Source organism: Saccostrea cucullata, unplaced genomic scaffold (genome assembly GCF_032062105.1).
Source record: "Saccostrea cucullata isolate Sc308-1 unplaced genomic scaffold, CSIRO_AGI_Scuc_v1 ctg181, whole genome shotgun sequence".
NCBI lineage: Eukaryota > Metazoa > Mollusca > Bivalvia > Ostreida > Ostreidae > Saccostrea > Saccostrea cuccullata.
In genome coordinates, this window is record NW_026936455.1 from 407,578 (window position 1) to 425,721 (window position 18,144).

Below are 18,144 nucleotides of genomic sequence, written 5' to 3' on the forward strand. Positions count from 1 at the left end.
ATGTGGCGCTACATGAAATATGACATGCCATTTTAATTTCTGTACTTGGTAAACCTCCAACCATTTGGTAAACGACATATGCCTCATTGAGTACCTTGAACATTCAAGTTTTAAAACTTAAGAATGATCACTTATTATCATGGATGGGGAGAGGAAAAATATTCAAGAATTTTTTTCAGTGGCTGCATTTATTTGTTGTTGAGCAAATTAAGAGAATCAAAACAAATTGTCTGTGTCTTTTTAGGTTTGTCAAATGCTGAAGACATTTGCCGTCAACTGTAAATGAGTGGAAATAAATCTAACGATCTCTATCTATCACATTAAGCTCTCACAGGCAATTGACCAGTAATTGACAGGTAGGCTAGATTTTCTTCACTGCTCTCTATTCAAATTAATGATGAATTTAAATTTCTGAACCATTTGACTATTTCAGGGATAATTTCAGTCCCTGCACTCATGGTTATATTTTGCTTTTCTGGTGTTAAAGTAATAGGAGATTGCATGCATTATAATCTTGAAGAAATTCGAGAAGAGATGCATATTACATGTGTTTGAATTATTTTGAGTACCATTATTTGAAAAAGTGTGGAAAAAAGTGCTTGGTATATGAAATAAAATTTGATCGGGGATAGATAGCTTTGACAGCTTTTGGACTATTCCATTTTAATAGTACCACTTCCTCTTTAAAAATGTATGCGGTGGATGCAGTTACTAAGTGTTCATATTCAACGTAAGCATGACCTCCATACTTTATATAAGACATATAGATAGGCTTGGATTTTATTTTTTTTAAAAAACATGAACACTTTGGCAATAATGAAAGACTAAATGCTTAATTGACAAAAATTAATGAGCAGTATACCCCTAAAGGTATACTTATATAGATATCATAAACTTTTAATGGGAAATTGGTAAATGGTATAGGTAAATGATGTTGCAAGAGAGATTATTAGAGGTTCTGATTGAGAAAGAAAAATGGATAAAGACTTCTGTAGTTATTGATTAAAAAAACTGAATTCCGTGCACTGGAAATAACATTGATAATTAAAGTAATGAGAGATGGAAATATATGGTAAAAAGGGAAATTTTCTTGTTTCTGCTTAATATTTTTTTCTCTCGGACGACTGATGCACAATGCGTTCACTATTGATTGTATGAGAAGATAAGGAAAATGACTTGAAAAAAGATGGGAAATCTTTAATTAAGTTCCCATTATAGTAGAATTGTCATGATAATTTTAAACAAAAAAAAATTTTGAAATGGACACCTGAAGCATAGATCATTATGGGAATGATTCTGTGTGACAAGTCGCTTTCATTGGGACATGCAAGAAAGGCATTTATAGCTAATGAATTCCTTATATGGACAAATGGTGGACTTGCTTTTCCTGAAAAAAGATGAATGCACCTCTGACTATATGTATTTAGAAATAAAGCATCTTTAGTCTATGGGTGTCTTAATAGATAAAAATTAATATTGATTTCATCCCTATAATGTTGACAATATTAGACCAATATATGTATATATAAGCACTAAAATTTATATATTGCATACTATATTTATAAAAATCAAATTATTAAGAAGCCAGCCCCTCAATCTCTTAATTGTCTTACTACCAGAGAGGATTAAAGACATCATTGAACATCATGATTATTTATGAAGGAGTCAGGTATAATTATGTTTGTCTATTAACCCGATTTCTTGAAGTCCATTTCACTTCTTGGGTGATCCAGTTTATCCCAAATACCTAGGATGCAAAGTTGAGTGCAAGAAAAAAAAGTTTTAGAGAATGGACAAGCAACATGTCAAGGGTGGAGTTTGACTCCCAGCAGTGTATCCATATATCCATAGAATCTAAAAGCCCCGATAATTAAACCCCCTACTTTGCTGGCATAAAATTTTTAGCATTTTTATCGAAAAACTTTGGTTTTCCTAATTATTTAAATGCATGCTTTTTTTCCATAGAGAAAAAAAAATTGTGTCCCAATATTAACAGATATTTTATAAAACAAAGCAAAGCATTTTTTTCCTCTGCATTTTGAAATGGGGAAAATGGAAGTACTACTGTTTCATATCTGCCATATGGTTTTAAGTATGTAATATCAGATGCTGAAAAAATAAGAACTGATTGCACCAACTGAAATGATGAAATGGACTAAAGCAACTTCATCTTATTTTACAGAATTTGGCTTCTTTTAGTGCAACCATGCATGCAAATCATCCAAATATGCAAAATGGTGACAAAAAGATCTCATGTTAATTATGAATAATTTGTGACATGAACAAGACATGGAAAGTGTTGCTGCTAATAATTCAGTACAATGGGTATTTTTGGGTTTTTGCTCAGTGATAAGGTGACAGTCAGTCTACTAAGCTGTGCTTCACATCATTGTGCTCTAGGCATGGAACCCAAGTTTTCCGAATTTCTCAGACGTAATTTGGAGACTCAACTGATGCAAGAAAAATTCTTTTGATATTTGACAATTAACAATTTACTCTCTGAAAGAGGTGGGCTAGTGCTGTTGAGTCTAGTAAAAGAAGGTTGGATGTGTTAAAAAAGCTCTTGTGAGAAAATAGGAAGCAAATCTAAAAGTTGTTAGAAAATTGTGGAAAGGTTTTCACAGTGATGCATTGTGTTTGGGACATGAACTTCGCATTTCTGTATATCACGTCTTATCCATTATCTATACTGTACATAATTCGAGAATTAAATCCTATTTACTTCTGGGAAGATCCTGATAGATTTTTTATTTGACAATAGTAAATGTTGTTTACAGTCTTGGTTGGAAATGTTTTATATTGCAAAAGCTTGATAAAAGTAAAAGATAAATGCGGACTTGGATGTTTTCACTTTTTTTCAGAACCGCTATCTTGCACTGACATTTAGAAATGAAGTTTTTTTGTATTTAAGTTTAGAGTTAATCTTTTTTGGTGGAAAAGAGTTTGCTTGAAGAAATTTTTCTGACCACATGATATAAAATTGATTCGACTCAATTTAGTGATCTCTTTATAAGAATTTACACCCTACTATTAATAGGAGAGGGTCTTTCACATCTGTCGAACAATGAAAACGATAAAACTTGTCAAGTGTTACACATGAGGAAAAAGAAAATAATACGGATACATTTAAGACTGACCAATAGCCTCATCCACCTTAAACACTTTAAACTGAGCCCTTGCTTACAACTTAGATGAGGCGAAAAATTTCTATTAGCTTGATTAAATAGATTTTCTGATTGAACTGTTACTTTGGAAAGTTGTTGTGTTTATGGCTTCAGTTGTTGGCAAGGTTTCGCCTTTTTATGGTAAATTTCGGTCCTTTTGTGAGATTGTGAATTCGTAGAAAGGTGGTGACATCTGACACAAGGTCATGGGAAACTTCTGAAGGCTCATGTATTCATTGCTGCTTGGTGAAGTAGCTTGATATAGTCATGGAGTTGCTACATATATAAACTTTTGTAATTTTCTAATTGCACGTGACAAACTTATTATTTGCATATGGTGTGAATGCACTATGAATACTGGTAAACTAATAAATTGCTGCCACCATATGCATGCAATGAAAGAATGAAATGTACAATTTTGGAAAAAGATATTTTGAACAAAAAAGTTTATATATATAAAGTCTAGATTTATTATTTTGGTTAACAGTTTTTTTTTTCTCCAAAAGATGTCTCACATACTTAATGAATTTCACAGTTATTCATTTTTAAAACAAACACTATATAGATTATGACAATTTAGCATGAGAACTTCAAAGCATCTCAGGGATTTTGGATGTTTTAAACTCGGTGATAGTTGGCCTACTTATTGAGTTTCACACCTATTCACAACATGCATCTTGGGGTCTCATGGTCTCACTTAGGGTGTCTCAACTAAAAAGTACTACTTTCAGTTTGTAGCGATTTGTTTTCTAAGCTTATCAATTAATTATTTTGGATACTATGAATCATAAAACCTTGTCAGCAAAAAGAATGTCAAGCAGCAATTAATTTCTATTATATCTGAAAAACCTTCGGGAAGTGTTGAAATTTATACTTAATTTTCATATTTTTTTATACAGTAAAACTCAGTTATAACAAAGTCACTGGTGCCTATGAAATTACTTCGCTATAACCGTAATTCGTTATATCCGTATAAGAAATTGATTATTTTTTTATTTGGGGATCTAAAATGACTTTGCTTTATCTGTGAAATCGCAATATCCTTGTTCGTACTAAACGAGTTTTACTGTATAGGCATGTTGCAGTCACATGATGAGGTCGTGTAAGGACATTTTCCCATACTCTTAGATGCTCTGACATCTTTACAATGGATAATAATTGTTTATGTTTTATCAGTGGCTTTGATAATTTATCAAAGTTATAATCGAAAAGGAAAAGTTTAAATTTTAAGAGAAGTGATAGGGATGCTGCCTAAATTATTACATGCTCGCATTTACAAACAAATCTGTCTTAGATTTTTATGTTTGGACTGTTATTTTTTGAAAATCCAGGCTTATAATTGTATTTTCTCTGCTGATCATGTTTCAAAAAGCTCGGTCCTGTTGAAGGTATTGTAAAGTTTTTAGGTGTAGATGTATAAAGCAATATTTTAAGTGGTGTAATATAGTCCTTTGGCATGAGCAGCTGATGCATGCAGTTCAAGGATTCAATATTCTTTCTTTTCTGGAGATACCAGTAATTTGTGTAAGAAGATTCCCCAAATACTTCACAGATTATAGCTATGTATGACATTTTCTGTCTACTTGCATGCTGGTGGAGACTAGTTACTTTTCCATAGCACTGGAAATCTTGGGAAATAAAATTATGATCTCTATTTTAATTTTGAAGTTTTATAGACCATCATTGTAGTTCAACCAACAGAGTCTTTTAACCATGATTGGCATGTCTTGGGTTCAAGCCCAGTATGTGACAACCTGAAGTCATTAAAAAATCTATCAGGTTGCATCTGTTCTTTTAGCAAGCACTCAGCACTTCTAAGTGAAAGTTTTGAAGTCTTTAATTTTGCAAGCTGGGGGCATAAAACTACAAACAACAAGTGTTGTGATGTATTCATAGAAAGTCTTGGTTAAAACATTTATTTATTGTTACTTGTACACTGTTCTTTAAGAAAGGCTAACATGTATTTGTTCAAGAAATTTTTTTACTATCTTGAGCTGTTTTTGGAGTTTACTCTGAGATGCTGCTTATAGACAAATCTTGTGGATGCTTAGCAAAAGGTCTTGCACGTGCTGTATGGCAGATGCCCAGACAATTTTGATTTTCACTTACTAAACTTAACAATATTATTTTAAAGCTAATGTCAAGATGAACCTAAGTAATCAATAGTGTAAACATATCTCCATAGCATTAAAATTTCAGACAATGATAAACTCCTTATAAGAGTAAATACCGAGTGATATAGTTTTGAAACACTAAGCAGGAAACAACCACGTTCAGTAGATGCTTATGAATTCAAGGACTTCACTTCAAACCCCCTCCAAATGGTTTTACAGTTCTGAAGTAATTCTTAATCTGTTGATGCCATTTCAAGTGAAGAGGGATTGCTTTGTTTGGTCAGCAGTATTAGGGACATATTTCTGGAGGGACTTGTCCAGCCAGAAGCTTATTTTTCCTTCTTTGCATGTTACATCTCATTAAGTGGCTGAATTGACATTTTGACTTTTGCGGCTTTTGACATTTTGTGAAAAAAATTGAAACACGTACTATTTTAAGTCCCTGTGAAATTTGGTATAGATTGTTTGGTGTATTTTTTGTTGCATGTTCAGTTATCGTTTGGTGACACTTTAGGCCATTTGTCTGGCAAATAATTGTTTTTTAATTGGTTTGAAGTTTACTATAAAATTAACTGGCTTTCTGGTAAACCAAATGTGTTTGTTCTCCATGCAAAAACTTCATAATAAAGCACCTAAACTTTGTGGGTATTTTGACCTAGTGTCAAATGAAGAAAAAAAATAGTATGATACAAGGGCTTTTTTGTACCAAATAAAGAAATTTCTAAGAAAAAAAAAATAATTGTGATTTGATTTACAAATGACATATGCATATTCTTTATCTGTGTTAACATTTAGTCTTTATTAACCATTTGTCAGACAGAAATTTACTTATGAAGTAAAAATAAATGAAACTTTTTTAACTAAAGTAGCTAAACAAGCAAAGTTTATACTCTAACTGGAGAAGTTTTTTTTTTAAAGATAGACAATTATGATTTGGCCTGCTGTGATACATGTCGCTAGGGAAGATGTTCAGGTTTTAAAGGGCACAGCTCTTCATACACATCTGCATTATCTCCCATTACTTTTACAACAGAAAATAAAAGTTATAAAATTTGGCTACTTTCTGCATCATTTCACCTTTTGTCACATTGAGGAATGTATAGCTTCAAATTCTTTGAGGTTTAAATAAAATGTCAACTACTCTCATTTATTTTCTGAAGTCATTATATTCTCCATGTATTAATTGGGGATATCTGCAAAGCAATTATGGGTAGTTTTAAAATGAAAGTTTCATTTTCTTCTTTAAAAAAATGACTTTTTTTCAATGCAAAATAATCATATATTTTGACTTTTTATCAAATTCACCTTTTTTTGAAAGAATTGTGTATTGAAGTAGCAAAGAAAAGAAAGACAAGAAAAATATGGAAAAAGGATTAAGCTTCTGTATGGACTGAACAACATAGATCAGAAAGAAAGATGGCATTTGTCATTGGAGTAATGGGAAGGCCTTGAGAATATGGCTTAAAACCTAGAAGGTTTCTGCTTATAGCACATGACAAAAGCATTAACATCAATTTATTTGGGCTTTATCTTCAGTTCTGGAATGGAATTATTACTGCCTTATTGGATTATGCAGTCTGCAGTACATTTATCATAGTGCTTCAATTAGGACCAAAGACAAGAACTATACACATAAGGCACATGTATGTTTTGTATTCATTTGAATCAATAGTCCCATTTGTTTCATTTGACATAGATACACATGTAAGTTTTCTTCTCTTAAAATTTTTTTCTCTTCAGCGAATTATACTCCCAGCTAGAAAAGTGGGATTATGGTACATGTATATAGTGATTGGGATGTCCATTTGTACGTCTGTTTGTCCATCCATCTGTTACACAATTTTGGGTACCCATCTCTTATCCGAAACTACTCGTATACCACTAATTGATATTAAATGAGACTTTCATATATACTTTTTGACATAGTGCCATAATAATCAGTGTGTGTGTGTGGGGGGTATCATTTAGTGAGATCAGTATTCATAGTTCCTCTAGTTTTGTTTTGAGTTTGTTTCATGATGTTTCCCTAATTTTCAGAGCCCAGTATATAGATACTTTACAAAGTTCCACATATTTTACATTGCATGTGTAAAATTCATTTAACCTTTAATAAGAAAAGTTCAACTGGGTATCCCCTTAATAGAAAATTAACACATGAATGAAAAATGATTTCATTTTAAGTAGTAAATTAAACTTGACTTTCCCATTATAGCAGGTAGCTTTAAGACTAATAGTTTACTTAATCGGTTTTTTACCTCATCGCAGCCTTTGTAGGAAAGCCCCAGACAGGATGTGGCGTTGAGTTATGAATTTGGTCGTCACTTTGAAGGTAACGTGATACCTGGTCAATAGTTTGATTATTTCGTTTAATAAAATCACCTCAGCACAATGCCACAACTGCATCGGAAAGTCATTCTTCAGGGAGAATTTTTATGTTCTTGTTTTTTCAAATGACTGGTTTTTCTTTTGAAGCTTCTTTAATGTTACCTGTATTTATAATCATGGATATTGAAAAAGGGGGAAATCCATTGCATTGCCTCGTGATACTTTTTCTTGAACAGTTAAGAGAGGATATTAAAAAAGTGTCAAAACACTTGCTCTTTTTAATTATTTTAACAGTTTTATGATATTGAGTCACATTTTTATGAAATATTGAGTCATTTTAAGTTCATTTGAGGTTCAATTTATGAACTGGTCATAGGGTACATTGTACAAGTTTTATGAAGGTCGTGAGCATTCTTAATTAAGCTGTTGATGATATTGATGCTACATGATAAATCGCAATGTACTGGTGTGACAGATGCTTTTGATTACTTGTGATTCAATAAACAAGATAACTAGATGCAGATATCAAAATGCTTTTGCTCATGTTTCAAAGATTCTTTGATATTTTATGGAGAAGGTGTCATTACCTGGAAGTTAAATAACCATTTAGATGTACTACTAGATACCACTTTAACTCCTCCTTATCTTTTCATGTGTATTTCATGAATTGTGGTTAAAGTTATATATCTAGAAACTGGGGAGTGTTGTAGATACAGATGAACAGCCTTTATGGTATAGGACCATAGTACAGTTTAGTATGAGGAATATGATTGCAATTTTAAAAAGTTTTTTTATAGCTCACCTGAGCTATAATTTCAAGTGAGCTTTTCTGCATGATCACCTACTGTCTGGCATCTGTCCTTCTGTACCGGTGACTATTTCACATATTCAACAACATTCATGAACCACTGGGTCATTTGAAATCAATGTTGGCTCAAAGCAGCCTTGAATAAAGAGGATTTTAAATTGTACAATCGAAGGCCATGCTCTTTCCAAAGAAATACTCAGTAAATTCAAGAAAAGTCAAAAATAGGATGGGGTCAAGAGGATAGGGTACACTGTAGGATACATGTAATATGAAATTAAAGCTTTCTGATGTATGTGCATTCTGTGTAGTTTAAATCATGTCCCCCAGAGGATGGGTAAGGTCCACTACAGTTAATCAAGGTTTTACATTGAAATATAAAGGGAAAAAAAATCTTTTAAGTATCTTCTTCTCAGTCTTCTCAAGAACCACTTGACTAAAAATATAAAACTTAAAATAAACGAGGAAGCTTCCTGAGGTAGTGTATATATAGATTCAATTTATTTAAATTCTGGCCTCTAGGGGTTAAGGCTGCCATGAATCAGAAAATTTTCGAATCGATTCGGTTCAAACAAAAACCTCGATTTTCGAATAATTTCGGTTCGATTATAAGAAATAGATCTTTTTTTTAATTTTTGTATAAAATCTGTAATCTTTGATCATCATAATCATAAGACATTCTTTAATAAATAATGATTCATACTTTTATAAAGTTTATTAAGATAAAATAGAATATAAAGCCAAGAAAACAAAGAAAGTACCTAATGTTCTAATTAAAAAGTATGACCCAAGAATCAAATGTCGGAAATCCAAATTAATAAAAATACTGGTCATTGGTTTTAAAAGATGAAACATGCGAACAAATCTTTCAAACAAAACCAATGATTTCATATTAATTATTATGCTAAACATAAAAGTATTGGTGATTTGCTCACAAAGGCTGTTTGGCCACAATAGAAACGGTAAGATTCCTGCTGTGATTTAAATTTTTGATTCACCAATACGATATCAAACCACCTAACCACATAACTGTCATAACAAGAATGTCAATAATTATTTCACATTCAAAACGATCTCAATATTAAAAAGAAATAAGGAAATTCGCAGCACTGTGTCGGTTCATCTAAATTCAGAATTACGTGGCTGATGGGTGTTGCCTTTTAGTAAATCTATTTATCCTCTGTGCCATCCTTCTGTCGAAAATAGAACTTGGAAGTAGTCCCACGTCGTCTTCTTCACGGCCATTTACATGTTTTTGCTTACTTTGACATGATTTGCCATCATTCCTTCCGATTAACCAATCGGAATGCGCGTAACAACAGCAAATGTTAGTATGAAAAAATCAAACCTGAATCGAATCGAAATCCCGGAAAAACGTACCGAATCGAACCGAAAGATTGTGAATCGCGGTTAACCGATATTTCGGTTAATCGTGGCAGCCCTACTAGGGGTTGAGTTGGTGTCGACGAAGTACAGTATGGTCAAAAGGATCCAGGAGAGCATAGTTGCCCTCAGTCCTCTTGTTTTGCTTTCAAAAAATTGGTTTGTAGGTGTACTCAGCAGACAGATGGTTCATGTTGACATGAAGCAATAACATCTACAATAATTTTCAAATGAAATTAAGTTTCATGGACCAAAACTGATTGCCTTGGCTTCCATATATGCAGTATAACTATAATAGATGTTTTGAGTCAGGTTCAATACACATTTTCTTGTTCACTGGGAGCATCAGACAGTCAGCTGTCGTGCTAGCTAAGCCCAGTCAGGATTCATTACTGCTTGATGAATACAAGAGGCAGACGGCAGAATGGCATGGTTTATTAGTGACCAGGAACTGTACCAAAATGCCACAGTTGACCCCTGAATGTCTGCTGCTGGTCTGGCAGCTTCTGAGACTGGAAGGTCAATTACTGTTATTGATGAAATACCTCCATTTTCCACATATGTTAATGTTATGGGAATTTGTTTTGGCGTCATCATTCATTGTCTTGTAACAATGTGTGGCCGATGCATGTTGACCTTTTTGAAGTGTTGATGTATGTATATGATGGGTAAGGCCCACTTTGTAAGCCACACACTTCAGTCCTAACTTGGTAACCCCTGGTATACACGAAGTAACAAATTTAATTTAATCATGGACCTTTTTTTTGGGGGGGGAGGGGTTCAGGAGATTGGGAATGATGGTGATTTGATGCTCTACATTGACTTCTTTCTGTTTTCCTGACTCGCTTTAGGTACATTTATCTAAATCCTTTTGACATAATTATCGGAGATGTTCCAATTTGATGCAGAAGTTGGGTACATCAAAATTACACTGGATGTGTTTTAGCAATATAGATGACATCAAATTGATTGAGTATGGTGGTAGATTCATGTTTTAAATCAGCTCATTCCTGATTAATTCTGCTCTGAGATACTGGAAAGTGCATCCTTGTCCATGTGCTGTTCCCATTTTGTTTATGAATTTCAATGGTAGATTTATGGGTTTAATCTTGGATGGGAATCTGCTAACTGGCAGAATTTATAGCACCCAGGAGTGGTATCGGGTTGAATATATATTTGATACAAACTCAAGCATCAATATTTATGATTGATGGATATCTTTTGTTTTCCAGGATTACGAATTAATTGATTTTAAAGAAAGCAGCAGGATGTGTTGTCAATTTGATTTTTTTTTAATAAAAAGGAAAAGCTAATTTGAATACGATATCTCTATATTCCATGAAATTGTTGCAAAATGTTTAATGAATTTGTTTTAGACTGTTTGAATTCATCAATACCGTAATGCAGGTGTAAAAGATTTTCAGTGTTGCGTTTTGACAGTAACGTTATTAACGCAGTTGCGTTAAATAGATTATTTTTATAGCTTGACAAGTTTATCTTCTTGGCATTAAAGTCAATCACTGTCATTTTTATTCTGATTTATACAAGTTTTGTTTTTCCATGTTGCATTTTTTCTGCTATTTATTACCTGATCATTGCAACCAGGTGGTTGAATTGTTACGACATTTTGAAACAAATGTGACTTTTTATAAAGACATTATTCAAATGCAAAGAACATTAAGAGAGATGTATTTGTTTATTTGTTGGACACTAAAATTTAAAACAAAACTTCCTCTTTGAATGAAATATAATTGCCATTTTACAAAGTTTGTTTGATTGAATTTTTCAGAAAAATTAAACAGTATGACTGCATGTTTACAATATATATAAAATCAAATTTCCTCATGACTACACGTTATTCTGCTAAAAGACAATATGGTACAGAATTTCCTTTAGTATCAAAATTTCATCCAGCAGCATCGCACAAGAAATATTGACATATACTATATACTCCCTACAAATGCAATAATACAATCTGGATCAGGGTTTGATCTGTGCAGTCCTCAGCCATCTGTTCCTTAACATAAATCATTGAATTGAAAATGGAATTGTTCTATGATCTTTATACATATAGAACACAAATACATGTATTCATATTTGTAATTGTTCACTCTACAGAGATGTACACACAAGGGGACTTGGTAACAGATTTTCAGTTGAGCTTCCGCTGACCCTCCAGAGGTGGGGGTGATTACAGATTGCGCTGACATTTGCGACATACTTGCTTCCTTGCCAGACATCTGGTCCACTTATGTCATCTCCCTCCCCGTCAAATTAGGGGGGAGAAGACACAATTTTTTCCATCTCAAGAGGATTCTGCTGAGCCAGATCAACTAAAGAAGTCCTGTACTTAACATTATGTAAACTTTGTTTTACAAGTTGAAGACAGCAAAAGTTGTTTTTAAAAAAGATTGAAAGTAGTTGAGGGAAGTGGATGCTCTGCTGTAAGCAAAAATATTTTAGTGCCTGCTTTTCTTCATTATCTGTTAATTAGTTGGTGTCGTTCATCGTTTCTAAATATTTGCAACCTTGTTGCTTTAACTGCCCAGTTGTTTTAGTGCTAGAAACAGAAAATCTGGAAACATTCTGCAGGACCTATAATTTAAACTTCTTGTTTATGTGCAGAATTTGCTAAGATGTACTCTTAAATATGCTTTGATTGAAATGAAAAATAGACGTTATTGGCTATCAATTATGCCTTTATTCTTTTACTTTCATCAAAAGATTTCAGACTTTCCTTGAAAAAAAAAATTGTGTGAATTTCAATGAATAGGTGTGTGAATTTGAAAGGTGTATTAGGTGTGCTTGGTCGTTCAATAAGAAACGGTCACTGCTAAAACAGTTTTATCCTTTTCAAAAACATCTTTGGGCAGTTGTTGACATATGACAACAAAGTGTACTACAATATCCTTGGTAATCTTTTTATTTTCCCACAATGACTGTTTGCTTTAATAGCAAAATGAAGAAAGTGTGAAATGGCAAAGGAAATTAGAAGCATGCTGTTTTTAAGAAAATCGAATCTTTATTAGACTTATTTTTCATAAATATGAATGATCTTACTTTATAAAAGATTGGTCTATCATTCGTAGACATAGAAAGTAAGTTTATATCTGCAAAGAGAATCAAAATCAAACTTTTTTGGCAGAAAAACCTGAAAAATATACCAGGCTTTCAGAGTAAAAGTAATTACGTGGAGGAAATCATAGAGAGGTGATTTATATCAACCAATATCATAAGGATCTATGGTCGATTGTTGATGTTATTTGTACATGTTGGCCAGACATGGGATCAATAAACTAAATTGTATATCAAAATGATGTACATCAGCAAAAATTATCAGTGACCCAGTTAGGAGTTACAAACCTATTTATGCTTTTGCCTTGGAGAGAGGGCACAATCTTTTAATAATGTATTATTATGTTCAAGATGTGAATCTGAAGCATTGATTGATATGGAAAAGTTTCATACTGCATTCCAAATTGGCATTTTTTCATATGGTAGACAAAAACATATTTCTGACCATTAAGTTTGCAGAGTAAGTGGCAAAAATACACATTCCTGTTGATTAATTCCTCAATGATAACTCCCAATTAGCTGGCTTTGAAGTCTTCGTTGATGGGGAGTCTTGTTACACCATGCTTATCTCTCTTTCCAAAATAGCTACATGTGGAGAGAGAGAAAGATACAGGGATAATGGCAAAGGCATATTTATACTAAGGGTGTTACAGATTTTGTTTTGATGACATGCCAGGCCATTATGTAAGTGTGAATGTTTAACAGTCATCTCTACATCACATCCTTGAAGCATGTTGCTACCACCCGCGGTTGTTTAACAGAGTGCCAAGAATCCCAGAGGTGAAGCTTTTGTGTTGCTGGAAAAAAATTACAGCAAATTTGTCCTTTCAAATTATTGTTGGGTTCATTTTGAAAAGAGACTTCATATAGACTTCAAAGAAAATTGTCTAGCTCTGGTACTTGTATAATTTTAGGAATTTTTTGTGATAAACAGTTGTTGGGTACCAACATGGTTCATAGAAAAAAGATTTTGCAGATACTATCAATGAAATCTTTGTTGGAAATATTTTCTGACAAGAAAATTGAAATTTATTTAAGAATTCTTCAGAAGCAATAAAATGATTATTTTTAACTAAAGATAAAAGAACTGTAGTGCTTCATGTTATGTAATTGAGTGCCAAATGAAGCCGATTAGGTTTTGATATTCATTGGCTTGTCAAGGCTATACATAAATCTTTCATTTTAACAAGAAATCTGTCAAATGTTTACATGCTGTTTTCTTGTCTAAGGTTTTCATAACAAATATAAGTTTTTACTGTTCACACCCCCTAAAAAACATTATACCCAAATCTTTTATAAATCATACATAATTTTGTGCTTGTATTAAATAAGTAGAAACATTAAGATATTTGACACTTGAATGGGTACCTGATTAAAACGACCATTAGTTTAATTTTTCATTTCTAGAATATGGCTTTAGGCTGGTACACGTTCATTTTTCTTTGCCAGGTTTTAGACCCTGAAGTTAAACTTTAAAAACATTATCTGTTTTTACTTCTTTAGTAAATTTGAATGCCACATGTAGTCATTTTTCAAACGTGTCTGGGTGCATGTTCCTAGTTCTTTCATGTTTATCTTGGTACAGGTTTAGATGTTCTATCAATTTAATTCTGCATCAATATGAATTTGTCTTGATTAGTGGGTGGCATTTATGTTTCCTGAAATTTCCATCTGGTAGTTAATATACTGACATTGATATGCTAAGATATTTCTTTTTGACAATATTGGTAAGTGCATAATGTTTTGCTGTAATTAAATGTTTGCTAGGGTGTGTCATACAAGAGGAAATAATTATAGAAAAATAAAGACAAGGGAAGCAAAAAATTTACCCCTTTTCTTGGCATCACTTTGCAATTATGCTATTAAATTTTCAAATAATTTTTTGAAAACATTTTTTTGGGGGGGGAGGGTTAAAAGTCTATTAATTTTTGTAAAGCTTTATCACCCGTAATCTATTGTGTTTCATTCACAGTGAAGCCAATAAACAGCAGCTTTAAAGTTCAAATGATCAATTTTTCAGGAAAAAAGTTAATGTTTCATTCATTGGAAAGCTCTTGTCCAAAATTGACTCTTTGAACTCCATTCATGCATCTACCACCTGGCTGAGAGATAAAAAAGAAGAGCATTCTGTATTGGAGTTTTATTGTCTGACACATGCTGACAATAAGATTGGAAGATTTTGTCGACATGGTCCATTTTGCTAGCCATAGGCTACTGGACAATGACAGACCACAGAGAAAGATAGCCTCACATTAATTCATCATAATTACACTTATCATGTAATAATCACAGGTAAGCGCCACTTCAAAGTGAGACAAACAGCATTTTTTATTTGATGATGGAAATGAAATTAGCATTAGGTTTTTGAAGGCTATCAGTGGGATTGATCTGAAGTTATGTCCCCTTTAAGATAAAGTTATGTCCCCTTGAAGATAAAATATAGATGATGAACAATGATTAGAGAGATTTAGATATAACTTTTTCTCTGTCAAAAATTTGATATTTGGGCTAATATTATTCAGAGAGAGAATTTTTTTGAAATTTTATTTGATGCAAGCAATTTTGCATCTATTTCTGCATCATTGCAGGAAGTGCTTTGTATTATTTTTATCTGTTTCCCAATAAATATTATATTAAGACTTTATGACAAATCTTTTTTGTAATTTTCTTCCTTGTCAGTTCCCCATCTTAATTCAGTAGGAAATGAGCCAGACAATGTCTCCCTTCTCTTAGAAAGCTCAGGCCTAATTAGGATATTTGAGAAATCTCTTGTAAAACATAGTTATATACCCAGGAAGAAGCCATTCTGAAGCAGTTGAATGATAAGATTATTCTTATTAGAAGAATTACATAAGAATTAATCCTCCCTATAAGCTTCCTCCCATCAATATTAGTCAGATTTATAACACCACGGTGTTGTGAAGCAAATGGAAAAGTGAGAAAACTCAACACAGATTAACAGGTGTTCAGGAATGTGAAGGTTTCATTTAGAAAAGGGAGATTACTCTTCTATCTCAGTAAGCGGCAGACTTTTGGGTCTTCTTGTTTGGACAGTATCGCGTTTTATCATCATGACATATGTTTTATGCATCCCTGATTTTGTAAATTCTGTTAACTGGTAAATGAAAATTTATGGGTGTATTGATAAATGTTTTAAAAAAAAAAATCATAATCTGAAATAATGTTTTTTTTTTTTAAACATTTTTGAGGGGTGAATAAATTACTGTGTGGCCTAGTTTTTTTTTCAAATACATTTTTGCAACATTTAATGTTGCAGTTACCATAAAGACAGAAGTGGTATTATAGCAGTAAATCCTTTGCCTTTTAAAATATACAAGTCTGACCACAAGGAATTTTCTTGACATGTTTAATCAAAATAAGGGTTCTCTTTTAATTCATTAGTTTTGATACAGGTACAAACATGTCAAAGCCATGATGAGCTTGAGTGTAATAATTAATCCAATTGTTGTATTGTTTCAGCAGATTAAACACATTGACATAAGGGTTGGTGTGAATTTAACCAAACTTGGTGTGGTAATCTTTCTGTGATTGGGTAGCCAGGATCAGGAACCCCAAATCTCTTTACAAGCATGATTTATCAACAAACATGGAAGTCTCAGAATTGCAGTTAAGACCACAAGCAGTGGTTTTTGTATTATTCTTGGCCTGTCCATATTTGTTTATTTTTGGTGATAAACCAGTTAGAGTTACACACCCCATATCTGATACTGTGTGTTGAGTTGCTGGCCCTGCCTCACGTAAGGTTATTTATTCTGATTGTAGTCGTAAATATTGTTGTTGTTACTGCAGATATCAGTTTACCATATTGTTACATCACTGTCAATATTTAGACTTCTCGGGACAAAATTTTATTGTGTTTGGTATAAGCTAAATATGTGTCCATCTGCCTTGGGCTATACAGTCTCTTGCTAACAAGATCAACTAAGAGAAATAGTTTTATTCAACTGTATCTCAGTTCATACATCTAATCAATTTTCTAAGATAATTTTTTTTGAAAAATTTACTTTAAATAATGCAAATTTACTTTTAATCTTAGATTTTTTTTTCTGATATAGAATATTTTTACTTTTAATTACTTTTTAATTTATTATTATTTTTTTTAATTCAGAAATTAAAAACATACAGTTAAACATACTTCAGCTTAATAATAAAACACTTGGAAGTCAACTTAATTATTAAATATACATAATATTATTCTCAGTGTAAGTCTTCCTATGTCCTATTGCTGCCGTCTGATTGGCTGATGAACTGTCAGTTATCAGCTCTGAGCGTGTGTCTCTCTCATACTAGGCCCACCCCTTTACTATCACATTGCCTTTTGTCATTCATAGATCTGCTTGGTAATGTGTTAGCATGTGCCCGTTTGTACACTCTATATTGTAATTTAGGAAATACATAGGGATTTGCCAGTGCCAGCGTGTAGACTAAGGGTGAAAAAAAAAAACTTTTGCTAGACATTGATTCTCTGACCATTATATGATAGGAACATGTGCTACAAGGGATTATTTCTATGGAATTGACCAGGTGGAAAAAGTTCTTTTATGACATATTTTGATTGGAAATATTACAAAGAGTATATTTGATTAGAGACTACATCAGGAGGTTCAGACAGAGTTTAAACTAGTGGTATAAAAATCAAAATGTGAGTGATTTTACAGCATGGTTTTCCAAGCATGTGTATTTATAAGGGATTCAGATGTTACTGGAAACTTTGTTTTGTATGTGCAATCAGGTTGAAAAGTGCTACAATTGTAAAGCTATCAGATTATTTTCTTGTGGCTTTAGACATTTTTTTTACTTCATTTTTGCAGTATTATTTATTTATTTTTTTTCGTAGAAAATTGCAAGATTTAGATTTCTGATAGGCAACTTTATTTATTAATGGCAACCTTTATCCATCCCCCTATCTTACCTTATCTGCCAGTTTTGCTGAAAATTTATTTCTTTTTTATTCCAGATCCCGACTAGAGATTTTGGACCTGACATATACTTAGCCAATCCCTGAAACTCTCTTTCTAGGGATAAAAAAAATTGAAAAGCTTAACAGATTTTGTGTGCATGCATAAGAGTTCCAGTTAAAAGATAGTGTAAATTTTCACATGGGATATTATTGAATAATTTTGGATATACTACACCTCTGATTTTATGTGCAGGTAAGTTACCTAAAGGTTCTTATAATCTGGTAGGGTGTATAGGTAATTTGAACCAGGACATATTTCGAGCATGGATGAAAGATATTCTTGTTTTGTCCCAGTTT

At 32.6% G+C, this 18,144-nt stretch overlaps 1 protein-coding gene across 1 annotated transcript in view; it reads left to right on the forward strand.

Annotated features, from left to right (window-relative positions):
* The first annotated feature begins 261 nt into the window (after positions 1-261).
* The window catches only part of LOC134245637 (roundabout homolog 1-like), a 71,664-nt gene continuing 53,781 nt past the window's right edge, over positions 262-18,144 (forward strand). Inside the window, exons 1-2 of the mRNA XM_062727908.1 lie at positions 262-356; positions 17,845-18,040. The gene's annotated coding sequence lies outside the window, so the exon portion shown is untranslated. The remainder of the gene's footprint in view (positions 357-17,844; positions 18,041-18,144) is intronic.